Source organism: Adiantum capillus-veneris, chromosome 28 (genome assembly GCF_014529385.1).
Source record: "Adiantum capillus-veneris isolate H3 chromosome 28, ASM1452938v2, whole genome shotgun sequence".
NCBI classification, from domain to species: Eukaryota; Viridiplantae; Streptophyta; class Polypodiopsida; order Polypodiales; family Pteridaceae; genus Adiantum; species Adiantum capillus-veneris.
This window is the reverse complement of record NC_140958.1, coordinates 110,595,350-110,608,001: the sequence shown is the minus strand read 5'-3', so window position 1 is coordinate 110,608,001 and position 12,652 is coordinate 110,595,350. Positions and strand designations below refer to the sequence as shown.

At 43.1% G+C, this 12,652-nt stretch overlaps 1 pseudogene; it reads right to left on the bottom strand.

Moving 5' to 3' along the window:
• Positions 1–11,430: 11,430 nt before the first annotated feature.
• LOC147421093 (uncharacterized) lies at positions 11,431–12,201 on the bottom strand (annotated as a pseudogene).
• Positions 12,202–12,652: the final 451 nt, after the last annotated feature.

The window sequence follows — 12,652 nt, the reverse complement described above, 5'->3', positions numbered from 1 at the left end:
CTGTCCCTCATGGGAATTCAGTCACTTGTGCCAACAATGCCTCTTATCCAGTTTAGGGAGTTGGTGCTTACTGCTGCAAATGGTAGTTCTTTCACACTTGTTGATGCACTTTATGTACCTAGGATCAAGAAGAATCTCTTGTCTGTATCCGCACTTGCTAGACTTGGACCTGTAGTCAAATTTGTGGATGACAGATGTACAATTCATGATCTCAGTTTTGGTGATGAAATTGTTGCACATGCGTGTTTTTGGCTGTTTGGCATATGCTTTGGTGCCACGAGTGCAGCGCAGAAAATTGGATGATAAGGCTTTCAAATGTATTTTTGTTGGTTATAGTGCTGAAAGCAAAGGTTACAGGTTGTATCATCCGCAAACAAAACGTATTCTGGTTTCTCGGGATGTAGTGTTTGTGGAAGATTCTGTTCAGCCCTTGCTGTCATGTACTAGAGACAGTAATGTAAGCTCACAGGACATTTATGACACTTTGTTGCCTCTTTTCAGTGGTGGAAATACGAATGTAAGTTCTAATGAGGCAAATGTACAGCCTATGGGGGTTTCTCAAAATGTTTTAGATCAGCCTATTACTGATGCAGATGTACATGATGTACTTGATGAGGAAAGGGCTGAAAATGAGCAGGCTAGAGGTATGCCAAAATGGCTGGTGCACACTTTGCGTGACTGTAAATTGGATGCACCTTTGTCTAGTCGTACTTGTTCAGGCTCTCGCCATGCATCTTATGCATCAGATTGTTATGCTTTGGCCGTGTCTAGATTGCATGATGTTGAGGAGCCTCTGTCTTTTGATGAAGCACAGAATTCAGAGAATTGGATGGCTGCCATGCAATCAGAATATGATGCACTTATAGAAAATGACACATGGACTTTATGTGATTTGCCTCCTGGCAAAAAGGCCATTGGTACGAAGTGGGTTTACAAGTTGAAATGCAAGCCGGATGGTGAGATCGATCGCCATAAGGCTCGACTTGTTGCAAAGGGTTATGCACAGCAAAAAGGCATAGATTATGAAGCGACTGTTTCTCCCACTTGTCGTATGACTACTGTGCGTTTTCTATGTGCATTGGCAGCTCATTTTGGTTGGGATGTACATCAATCAGACATTGTTACTGCTTTCTTCAATGGTGACATATTTGAGGAAGTTTATGTAACGCAGCCTCGCGGTTTTGTCATAAAAGGACAAGAGGACAAAGTGTGCAGATGTAAGAAGGCTTTGTATGGGTTGAAGCAATTTCCTCGTGCTTGGTATGAGAAAACTGACACTCATTTGGATTAACGAGGCTTTCGTAACAGTCCAACAGAAAGCACATTGTATGTAAAGCGTGAGGATGATGTACTTCTCATTGTGGTTCTTTATGTCGATGATTTGCTGATCACTGGACCAAATGAGAGACATATTGTTGAATTTAAGGCTGATTTGAATGCTACTTTCAAGATGAAATATTTGGGGCTGTTGCATCATTATTTGGGCATACAGTTTAAGCAGTGTGATGGTGGTATTGCCTTGTGTCAGAAAAGTTACATAGAGACATTGCTATGTAAGTTTGGACTTGAGGATTGCAAACCTATTGCCACTCCCATGGAAACAGGTTTGAAATTGAGTCTACATGATGCTAGCAATCCTGCTAATGTCACTCTTTACCAAACTGCTATTGGCTGCCTCATTTATGTATGCAACACGAGGCCGGATATTCAGTTTGCAGTCTCACAGGGCAGCAGATTTATGCATAGCCCTGGGTCTAAGCATTGGCAGGTTGTCAAGAGAATTTTCCGCTACCTTAGTGGCACTTTACATCTTGGCTTGATTTATCCCAAGGGGGGATCATTGCCGCCAGACTTACATGCTTTTTCGGACTCAGATTGGGCAGGTTGTTTTGACACGCGAGTGTCCACAAGTGGTTTTTGTTTCATGCTTGGCAGTTCATGTATATCATGGTTGAGCAAGAAGCAACCTACTGTGGCCACTTCGAGTTGTGAGGCTGAGTACAGGGCAGTCTTCACATCTACGGTTGAGTGTGTATGGCTCAGACGCCTTATGGCTGATTTGGGTGTTGGACAGGACACTGCCAACACTATCTACACTGACAGCCAGAGCGCATTGGCAGTTGCGAGGAACCCAATTTTTCATGCTGGCACAAAGCACATTGAGGTGCATTACCACTATGTCGGGGAGAGACTCTCAACAGGAGAGATCAGCTTGGCTTATGTGCCAACACAGGACAACCTTGCAGATCTTTTCACAAAGGCATTGTCTCGTGAGAAGCTTGAAGCTTTCCGCAAAGCTTTGGGCTTACTCCCCTTTGTGGACTGATCATGTCCTCAGGGCATGGCACTTCCCTTTACTCATGTGCCAGCTCTCGTTCACCACATCACTCCAGGGGGGATTTGTTACCATATACATGTGGTAGTGATGTATGTGAACACACTAGGACCGCCGGGGCATTTTTTCCCTCTTTAGGAGGTTTTTTTCGCCCGTGCATTGTATATACGCCCATCACTCTAGGGCTATCTATCTTTCCATTGCACACTAAGTAACACACTCTCTATTGTGTGCCTTGAGCTTCCTTCGTCTTCTCCAAGCTGTGTGTGTTTCTCTGCAACCCTAATTCCAATACAAACTTCAATACATTTCAATGAGTATGAAAATCTCTAGTAGTGACAAATTTTTAAAGGACAATCTTTTATGCATTTAGTTGAAACGATGTAGCAAAGGTTCATTTTAAATAAATTCCTTTTTTATGGTTTGCATACAAACGATTCTCTCAAATGCAAATGATTTATATGCCTTTCATGTGATTTATGAAAATTTTAGTAGAGAATGTTGTTTTACAAAAGTTAGATGGATACATGACTTGATCGTATTAAGATGTTAAGCCAGTCTTACTAAAAACAATGGCTCCCTTGATTTTATGAAGAATATAAGCTATACAAGAAGTGAGATACTGATTCTTGATTGTCATATTGTTATCTTCCATCCTTCTCCACAAATTGTTACGTGGAATCATATCAAAGGCTTTCTTAAAGTCCACAAAACAACAATATAATCGCTTGCCTTTTAACCGACTTTCCTCCATGAGAACATGAAGAGTAACAAGATGATCAATGGTGCTATGGCATTGACGAAAACCCGCTTGTCCCTTTGCACACTTGTCATTATCTTCAGCCCAATCACTCAATTTCATCTCCATTATGCACCGAAACAACTTTCGCATAAGAGACCCAATCATTATAGTGCGGTAGTTGTTTACATTCTTTACATCCCCTCCTTTATGCAAAGGCTTAACCCAATTAGTACTCCAATCATAAGGCATACCATGTTGAAGTGCAAGGTTGAACATATCACACATCCACTCATCGGTAAAATCTCCTGTCCATTTGATCATCTCCGGCTTAATACCTTGAAGATCTCCCGCTTTGCGAGTTGCTAGCTTTTTAAGCCCACCGCATACATCCTCACTAGTGAAAAAAGAAGGCATCATGAAAGTGAACTATAAAAGTATTTTTTTAGCATTTGCTTGCTCATATAATTGCCTACAATGTGTGTACATATCCAGAAGACTCAACTTACCAAAATTCTCAACCTGCTTGTCCCTCAAGTTTCTCCAAAATCTTCTACATGCATGTGTCTTTTCTTGGACTTGAAAAAGTTGTTGCTTTACTTCCCATCTTCTTCTCTTCTTTTGAATCAATGCCTTCTATGTATGCAAATGACTTTGATAGTTGTCTTTGTCCATAGTTGCACCAAGCTTTATCAAGGACTTTTGAGCATCTTGACATTCGTTATCAAACCACCTTTTGCGTGATCTATCTTTGTTGATACCATGGAGATGCTTTATAGCAAAGCATTCTTCGGCACAAGAACAAAAAACTTTCTTGAAAGCTTCCCATTTAGTTTCCAATGGTGCATCATATTGAAGCTTCTTCATCCATGAATTTTGCTCAACCATTTCAATGTACATTGGTGCCCATTTGAAATCCATACATAGTGATAGTTTCTCTTTCCTTTGGCTGAGAGATGATCATGCTTAGTTGCTTCTCCACATGAAAGGTCAATACATAAGGTGCGATGGTCGGATTCCGAGGTCCATTGGCCAAACATAAAACTCTTTATGCGATACATGATGGCTTCGGAGAGTAGCATATAGTCAATCACACTATCCTCATTATGTCTCCTACATGTAAATCCATTGGTTCCACTCCACAAAGATGCACCATTGGCAATGAGCATACCCGTGCTATTACACATGTGTAAAAGTAACTTTCCATAGTGATCCGGCTCTTTCTCATCCGTTGAAGAACAATCATACAAGTGGACTTCCTCCAACTCCCTTGAAATGTATGGCATATCAAATTGTTGAGTATCATGTTGCAATGTTTTTGTGCGAGCATTCATATCCCCAAATACAATAACATCACCTTCACCTTTGAAATAAGCAATGTCCTCTTCTAAATCAAAAAATGGATGATCTCTATCCATACAAGCATAAAAGGGAGAATCATGATGAGGAATGTAGCAACCGGCTACAAAAATAGGTGTTCTTTTTGGTGTCATAATTTTCAGCCATACATAACGTTTGTACTTGTCATCTTTCACAATTTCTACAAAATCTTCCATTTCTTTCTTAACCATACATACTACCCGTCCTTGTCCTCTTCGTTGCTTAAGATTCTTTGACCACATCAATGAATGTACATTGTAATTCTCCAAGCCGTTGATCCTTTGTGTATCATGCTCCCAGGTTTCAACAAGAAGTACAACATCGGCTTTGCTTGTTAGTTCATGAATGCCAACCCCTCGCATTCCATGGGTATCCATTACAATTCCAAAAGCATATTTTCAATTGTAACTCGGTCTCATAGGTCATGCATCCCTATTTTCTTGAGGGACTTGCCTCCTCCTTGGGCACATTTTCTTCATGAGACACATTTTCTTCACGAGAGATCTCCTTGTTTTTCTTATTCTTTTCCTCATATGCCTTGTAACGCGTATTTTGTCGCTTAATAGTGTGATCTTCACATACAAAACATTTTGTATCCCTCAAATAGATCCAACTATTATCAAGGATAATCTTTTGCTTGGTCTCATCCGGCATGGTGCATACAATTGGCCGTTCTCCCGAGCGAGGAGCTCCGTGCTTCCCCACTCTATGTGCTCCATAGACCATAACTCCGGACATGCCAAAGTGGGTTTTGAAGAAATCTTCAATAACAATGGCAAGAGAAGGAGGTGTCTCTAGCTTCTCTTTGGGAATTCCATGAATAACAATGTTGTTGGAACGTCGCTCCCGTTTCTTCAACTCCTCCACATCCATATTCTCAACATTCTTTGTTTGAGCCATATCTTGCATGAGTGAGAAATTAGCAACCACATTGCTACCACATACATTAGCCAAAGACTTGTCTGTGCATACATTTTTCATGTCGCATACATCCCGGCTCATGGTGTCAAATTTCTCCTCTTTCAATACATGGTCATGCTCTACTTTGCTCATCCGCTTCTTCAAAGCATTCAAGTCCACAAGAGAGCATTTACATTCCTTGATTTACTCTTCAAGTTGCATCAAAGATGTTGTTTGCATCTCAAGTGTCCTCTTGAGATTCTCATTCTCAACCACAAGTATCCTTAGTGTGCCATTCTCCATTGCAAGTGCTCGTAAGTCTTCGCCTTGTTTGTTTACGGTCTCTTGCAATGATACCAAGTATGCGATGATCATGGTTTCCGATGTCGTTGGTTGGGTGGTTGTGTTGCTATCTCCACACTTAGGAGATCTTGGATCATTTTCCACAATGGTTGTGGACCTTGTTAAAGAAGAAGAACCCTGCGAGTGCCGGAAGACATTGTATGTAAAATAAGAGATGAGAGTCAATTTTCTTGAACCTGATCACTTTGGAAATGCTGTTACAGAAACACCTTCCATAACTTTGAAATTTATGTCTTTACATCAATGCATAGAGGGTTTTTTGCTCTTTGATTGAGGCTATAGATCACCCAAATTGGAGTTCGGATGAAGAAGTTATGATCAAAAAAGTGAATTGCTGTCTACTAGGTCAAAAAACGGCTGTGTTTTTTGTTTGAGAGAGAGAGAGAGAGAGAGAGAGAGAGAGAGAGAGAGAGGGGGGGGGGGGGGGGGGGGGGGGGAGGAGGAGGGGGGGGATATAAGATTACACTTGATTACAACTAAAATAATCACTGTCAATTGATTAACATAATTGAGCATATTCTCAAATCTAAAGAGAGGAAGAGGGGGGAGAGAGAGATGAATGGATTACACGACCAAAAAACTTCATAACTACAAAATGTTTATGAATCATCTTCCAAAAGATCTCTACATGAGGCATCATCCAATTCTAAGCCCATGACTCCTAAATCAATAAAGAGAGAAACATAATTATTGTTTGTGGATGCATTGCCTTCATCATCTACGAGTTCGTCATCCTCCATCTCATCATCTTCATCATCATGACAATCATCCTTGCTAAGACTTGCTGCCGCTGGACTTGGTTCATCGACCTCCCTCTCCTCTCTTTCCACCTCATCCAAAGTTGGAGGTGGAAGAGGGTCGAAGATAGTCTTCACTTCATTAGTGGAAAAAATGGTTCTTCCTCGAAGTGTTATTGAAATTACGAACCAAAGTTTTGATTGGTGGATTGCTGGGATATAGATGACCTATAAAATAGAAGCTCAAAGTGAGTAACATTGGTATAACTAAATCTACAAGCAAATAAACTCACCTTCTCACAATTGCGCGGTAAAACTAAATTGTCAGACTCTTCTGTGCAATGCACAGTAGAGTCCACCATGTAGAGGCCATTCTCATGTCGTCTAGACACATTTGCAAACCACTTGCACTCAAAGATGAAGGTATAAAAGGTTCTAAAATTAACCTTTAGTATCCTTTCAATAGTTCCGCAGTACCTGCTGGCTTCATCACCGTCTGTGTCAAAGTTGCCCATGATGGCACAATCCATGGTGGTTCTACGCTCGTCAATGTAGCGCGTATGAAAGTGACGACCCTTTGACCACATAGAGTTAAAGGAAAGGCACTACAAAATAGAAAAATCTATTTATTTATCAAATACATATTAAAGATAATTTCAAGAAATAGCGTTACAATATGGTTTAGGTATATGAGTACTCTACCTTTGGTACGCAGCCTCGTGCATACTCCCATTCTTTGCTGGTGTTGTCTTCTCCGTGCGCTTTTACCTCGGTCGTTCTCTCATGAATCCACTCTGCACTAATAGATCTGGGAAACATGCAAGGTGTCTAGGCACTGGGTGCCCTCCTTCCTCCATGTGCTTGTTTCCATGCTTCCCTCTCTTGCAAACGCCTTGTCTTTGCCACTGTCCACAAGTCCATCCACTTGGTCATAATCTTTGCATTGAGAATACAAAAGTTATTGACTACTCGGGATAGCTTCATATCCATGTTAAGTAGTTTCCCCTTTCCACCTGGCAAGTGTGAAGTCATCCTTGCATCTTCCTCGTCTGACCACATGCGAGGAATTGAAGGATCAACTTGTGCCAAATACTCTGATATGCAAACAAATGCCTCTTGAACGATCCACCCTTCGGCCATACATGCCTTTGGTTGAGACCGTAGCCGCACAAAATCTTTGAGAGTCTTTAAAAACCTCTCTAAGAAGAACGTTCATCCATCGGCGTGCACTACTCTACATATAGCGATCTCCTCCACCTCGTGAACCAAGAGGTGAATTTAACTAAGAAGGACCGATCGAGGAAATGCATCTTCAATGGCACACATAGTTTCTGTTGCAAGTGTTAGGATCACCTGAAGCATCTTGTGCCAATCATGGGACTTCGACCCATACAATTGAACGCTTTCACCCTTCTTCGCTTTTGTGAAAGCTCCCTTCAGAGACCTCATGTATCCTGCTGGTGTGCGAATAGAGGCAATGGTACCCTTCACCTTGTCTAATTCTTCTTTGGCTAGCATCCATGGTGCTTTAGGAAGCACAATCTTTCCATTTGGGACACGACGTGGAGTAGCAAAGGCGGGGAGACGTTTTAAAAGCCTCAAATCCTCACTCGCACCCAAAGAGTCCTTCTTGCCAATAATGTGGTCCCATAGTGTTTGGGCTACATTCTTGAATATGTGCATGGGATCCAAGAGGTGTTGTATTTTTAAGTCCTTCCAATATGTAAGCCTTAAAAATATGGAATACCTTGACATACCTTTTGGTGGAGGACACGGAGCCGGATTTTTGTTGTGGTGCTCTTCCCAAACGGTTGCCCAATCTGTCATCGTGAGCTTTAGAGGCGTCTTCCCATTTGTTGGAGCCTTGTGCTTGTTATGCCCTTGGGGTAAGAAACGATGGTTGTTTGGATAGATTACCTTGCGCAAGGAATCGGGCCTCTCCATCACCAACGATGGCCCACAAGTAGGACATGCATTGTGCCCCGATGTGGACAACCTTGCATACATATCATATGGTTAGAGAGATGAGTGAACTAAAGTGAACTAAAGGAAGAGAGGGAAAGAGGGAGAGAGAGATAGAGGAAAGGGGATTACCAAAAATCTCTCCAAGTCGAGGATAGTCATGCATAGTCCACATAAGAATTCCCTTCACAATGACCTCTGTCCCCCCCTTTGCAAGTGAGACATCGACAATAGGAATGCCTCTCCATAACTCCTCCAACTCCTCGATAAGGGGCTCGAGGTAGACGTCAATATTTGACACTTTGTACTTCCCTAGCACAAGCAAGGAAAGAAGTATATTGCCCTTCTTGGTTGTCTCCCATGGTGGAATATTGTAGTTGATGATCACCACAGGCCAAGTGCTCCATGAAGTAGACTTAGTGCCGAAAGGGTTGCCACCATCACTTGCTAACCCAAGCCTCAAGTGTCGAGGCTCCAACCCAAACTCTGGCCATTGATTTTCGATGTGCCTCCATGCAGGTGAATCGGCAGGGACACGCATCATTCCATCATTTGAGCGATGGTTCGTGTGTCACGCAAGAAACTCCATGGTAGACCTGCTTTTAGACATGTGTTGGATGCGAGAAATTAATGGAAAATGTCTCAATACCTTGCAGGTAGGTGCGCCCCACTCACTCCTGTCTTGTATCGTACCTCCCTGCACACGGGACATGAGGTAGCACGTGCATGCTCATTGCAGTATAGCATGCAATCGTTGACGCACGCATGGATGCGCTCATACTCCATTCCTAGTGCAGTGACATACGATCTAGCTCATCGACGATTTGGAGGCATGTGGTGATCTTCTGGCAACATTTTGCCCATCAAACTACAACAAACACGCGTATTAGTATAATTGCTAGAAGACGGCACCATAAAGCGAGCGGAGCGTATATAAAAGCCACATTCCATACTTACAGAAGTAGTACATAGCCACTTGCATTACTCCAACCAAATTTTTCTTGCAAGTTGAGGACTTCCAACGATGCTTGGAGCATCGAGTACCGTGCACCGTCGTAAAGAGGTGTTCGGGCACTCGTCATCAATCTATCCTCCATTTCGGTAGCCCGTTTAGTGCAGGGTTGACAATTCTCCTCGCACACGTCGCACTCATGAGCTAGTAACTCATCACACATGTCGAATATGTGCTCATCCTCAGCCTCAAAGTGTGACGGAGATGCGATAGGAGCTGCTGAAGTAGAGACAACGGGACGATCACCATGCGGTGCACCCAAATCGTCCAGTCGCTCTTGCCTCTGCTGTTCGGCCTTGCGCACCGGTGCAGCACCATCAAACACAGAACAATGGGGCACCTCCTCAAGCGATAGGTGAGTCGCGCTCTCATCTCTCCGAGCGCTTTTTCAAGGATGCCAAAGCCCTTCGTTCTCCACGTGCTCCAAAGCAATGTGTCTCAAGCGAGGGATTTTCCTTTTGCACTTGGTGCAAGGACAAGGGAGATTTTCCTTGAGCCAACGATCGCGCTCAGGGCTTTCAGGGGGATCACGATCATCCCAGTCAATGTCTTGCACACGTGAAATGTTGTTTATTTAGTCACGTGTCCGTAAAAATAAATAATTAGAAAAGCCCTAAATTCCATTTTAAAAATTACATAAAGTTAAGGTAAAAGGGAATAAATGACAATGAGTGCTAAATTTATTTTTAGCTAAAAGAGAACTTTAAAAATGCAATTAATAAACATTTAAAAGTACTACAAATTAAAATATCCATAAAAAATTAAAAATCTTCATAAAAAAACTCAAAAGGCTAAAAAAGGAAATAATGGATAGCTAAGGGTAGAGGGAATGGTTTGTACATCCCCCCCCCTCTGCAACTTTGGATTCGCATGTATCCGTTGAAATTACCGGCCGCGATAATGGGCACGATAATAGACGTGGTAATATCCGCGGTAATGTGTGGCGCCTAAAATAGCCAAGAAGGCAGAGTATGCCGCGTTTTTGCTACATACTTTGCGTTCTTGCTCTCTGCCATCGCTCCCAAGCTCCCCCCCCCCCCCCCCTCTCCTTCTCCAAGCTTCCCAAGTTTCGTCGAAGGGGGTTTCGTCCATTTTTCGCCATCATCTTTGGAAGCACAACATCGAAGGGGGTTTCGTCGAAGGGGGTTTTCCGCCATCGTCTTTGGAAGCTCAACCTAGCCGAAGCTCAATGGCGCTACAAAGAAAGAGGTAAACACAAAACAAAGCACCTCTCCCCTCTTTCCCTTTTGTTTTCTACTACACACACACACACACACACACACATAAATCCAAAAAAATAAAAAAATAGAGAATCCATAACATACCTCGTTCATTTGGAAATGGTTGCTTTGCTCAGCTTGTTTGGAAATGCTTTGCTTGGCTTGTTTAGATAGAATGTTAGATAGAAATGTTAAGTTTGTTATATAGAAATAGAGAGAGAGAGAGAGAGAGAGAGAGAGAGAGAGAGAGAAAGAGAGATAAATTTAAAGAGAGGGAGATAAATGGAGAGGGATAAATAGAGAGAAAGGAGAAGGGAATTAGATAGAGAGGGAGAGAAATAGATAAAGAGAGTGAGAGAGAAAGAGGGATAGAGGTAGATAAAGAGAGAGATAGTTAATGAGAGGGAGATAAAGAGAGGTAGATAAATGGAGAGAGAGAGAGAGATAAAGAGAGAATGAGAGAAAGAGGGAGATAGGGAGATAAATGGAGAGAATGAGAGAAAGAGGGATAGATAGAGATAAGGATAGAACTAGAGAGAATGAGAGAGAGAGAGAGAGAGAGAGAGAGAGAGAGAGAGAGAGAGAGAGAGAGAGAGAGAGAGAGAATAGGGAAAGAGAGACAGAGAGGGATAGAGAGAGAGAGAGAGAGAGAGAGAGAGAGAGAGATAGAGAGAGGGAGATAGATAGATTGTATTATCGTCCATAGAGGTCATATATGATCCATGGGACCGGGTGCACAACATTACAGCGGCATGCTTGAACGTAAAGACATGAGATACATATCAGTAAAGGATTGAGGGTCCATCAGGAAGGTAAAAGAAAGGGAACAAAAAAAACCTAGGGGGGATAGTTGAGGGGAGAGCCCCTTTTGAAGTCCGAAACTCCTGAATGATAGTTTTACCACCTCGGTAGATTGCCCATTTACCTTGTTTGCGAGCTTCAGACATCTTCTTGAGCTCGTCCTTCTTACTTTTGAGTTGATTTGTTGTCAACTCCTCGATAATCCAAAGCTTTGTTCCTTTGCGAAGACAGGATTGGCGTGGAAACTTCAACCGCTCGTCTTTGTCCTTGAAAGTAAGGACGCAATGTTCGGGACGTACATGTCGATGTGTGTCATTGATCCAGGCGACGACCTCTGGCTTGATGTTGACTGGCTGAAGAATGACGTTGAGCTTGGTAATTGCTTCTTCAAGGGTGTCCTCAATGGTGCACCATGGCAACGGAAGCCCACCGATGTGGACCTTGAGGGCATTCTCCTCTTGAAGTCTTCGTTCGTGGAGCTCCTTTGTTACACAAGTCTTCACTTGGGTGATGGTTTCTTAGTGAGATTCGCTAACCTTTGCCTCTACCTCCTTTACCTTGTCGGTGGCGAGGTCAACCATGGAATTGAAGCGTTCTTCTAACTTGTTGAGGCGGTTTTTGAGCTCAAAATTCTATTCCGTGACTCAGTCGAGCGCTGCTTAAAGCTAGGTAATGCAATTGAGTTTGCTAGGGGCTGCTAGCACCGCTGCAAAACTCGGTCGTGTCCTCGCAGGTATCTTTGGGGTATTCATCCCAATGCTTAACATGGTATACAGATCCAAGAAAAGCTTAAGGGAAACCTTATGAGAACCTCAAGCAGTTCGTGAAGGGAGCAACAGTGCAAAGCAAAATTTGAAAACTTGCACAGGCCTGTGTTGAGCAGCTCGTGCCAAGAAGAGTCGAGCCTACTGGGCCAGCTGTGGAGCGACAGAAGCCCCAAAACATGGGCATGTACTACTGTGGAGCAGCTCCTGGAGGTCGCAACGTGCCGTTGCTGCTGCTGAGAAACTGTGGGGCGACAGACACGGGGTGCGCTTTGCCTAGGGCAGGGCAGAGCAGGGCTGGAGCTTGCTGACGCCCTCCCACAGGGCCGCTCTTCGCTCCGGGGAGGACAACCTCAGAGCGACTGCTCGTAAACCCTAGAGGAGAGAGAGAGAGAGAGAGAGAGGTAGAAGAAGAGAGAGATAGGGATAGAAAGAGAAA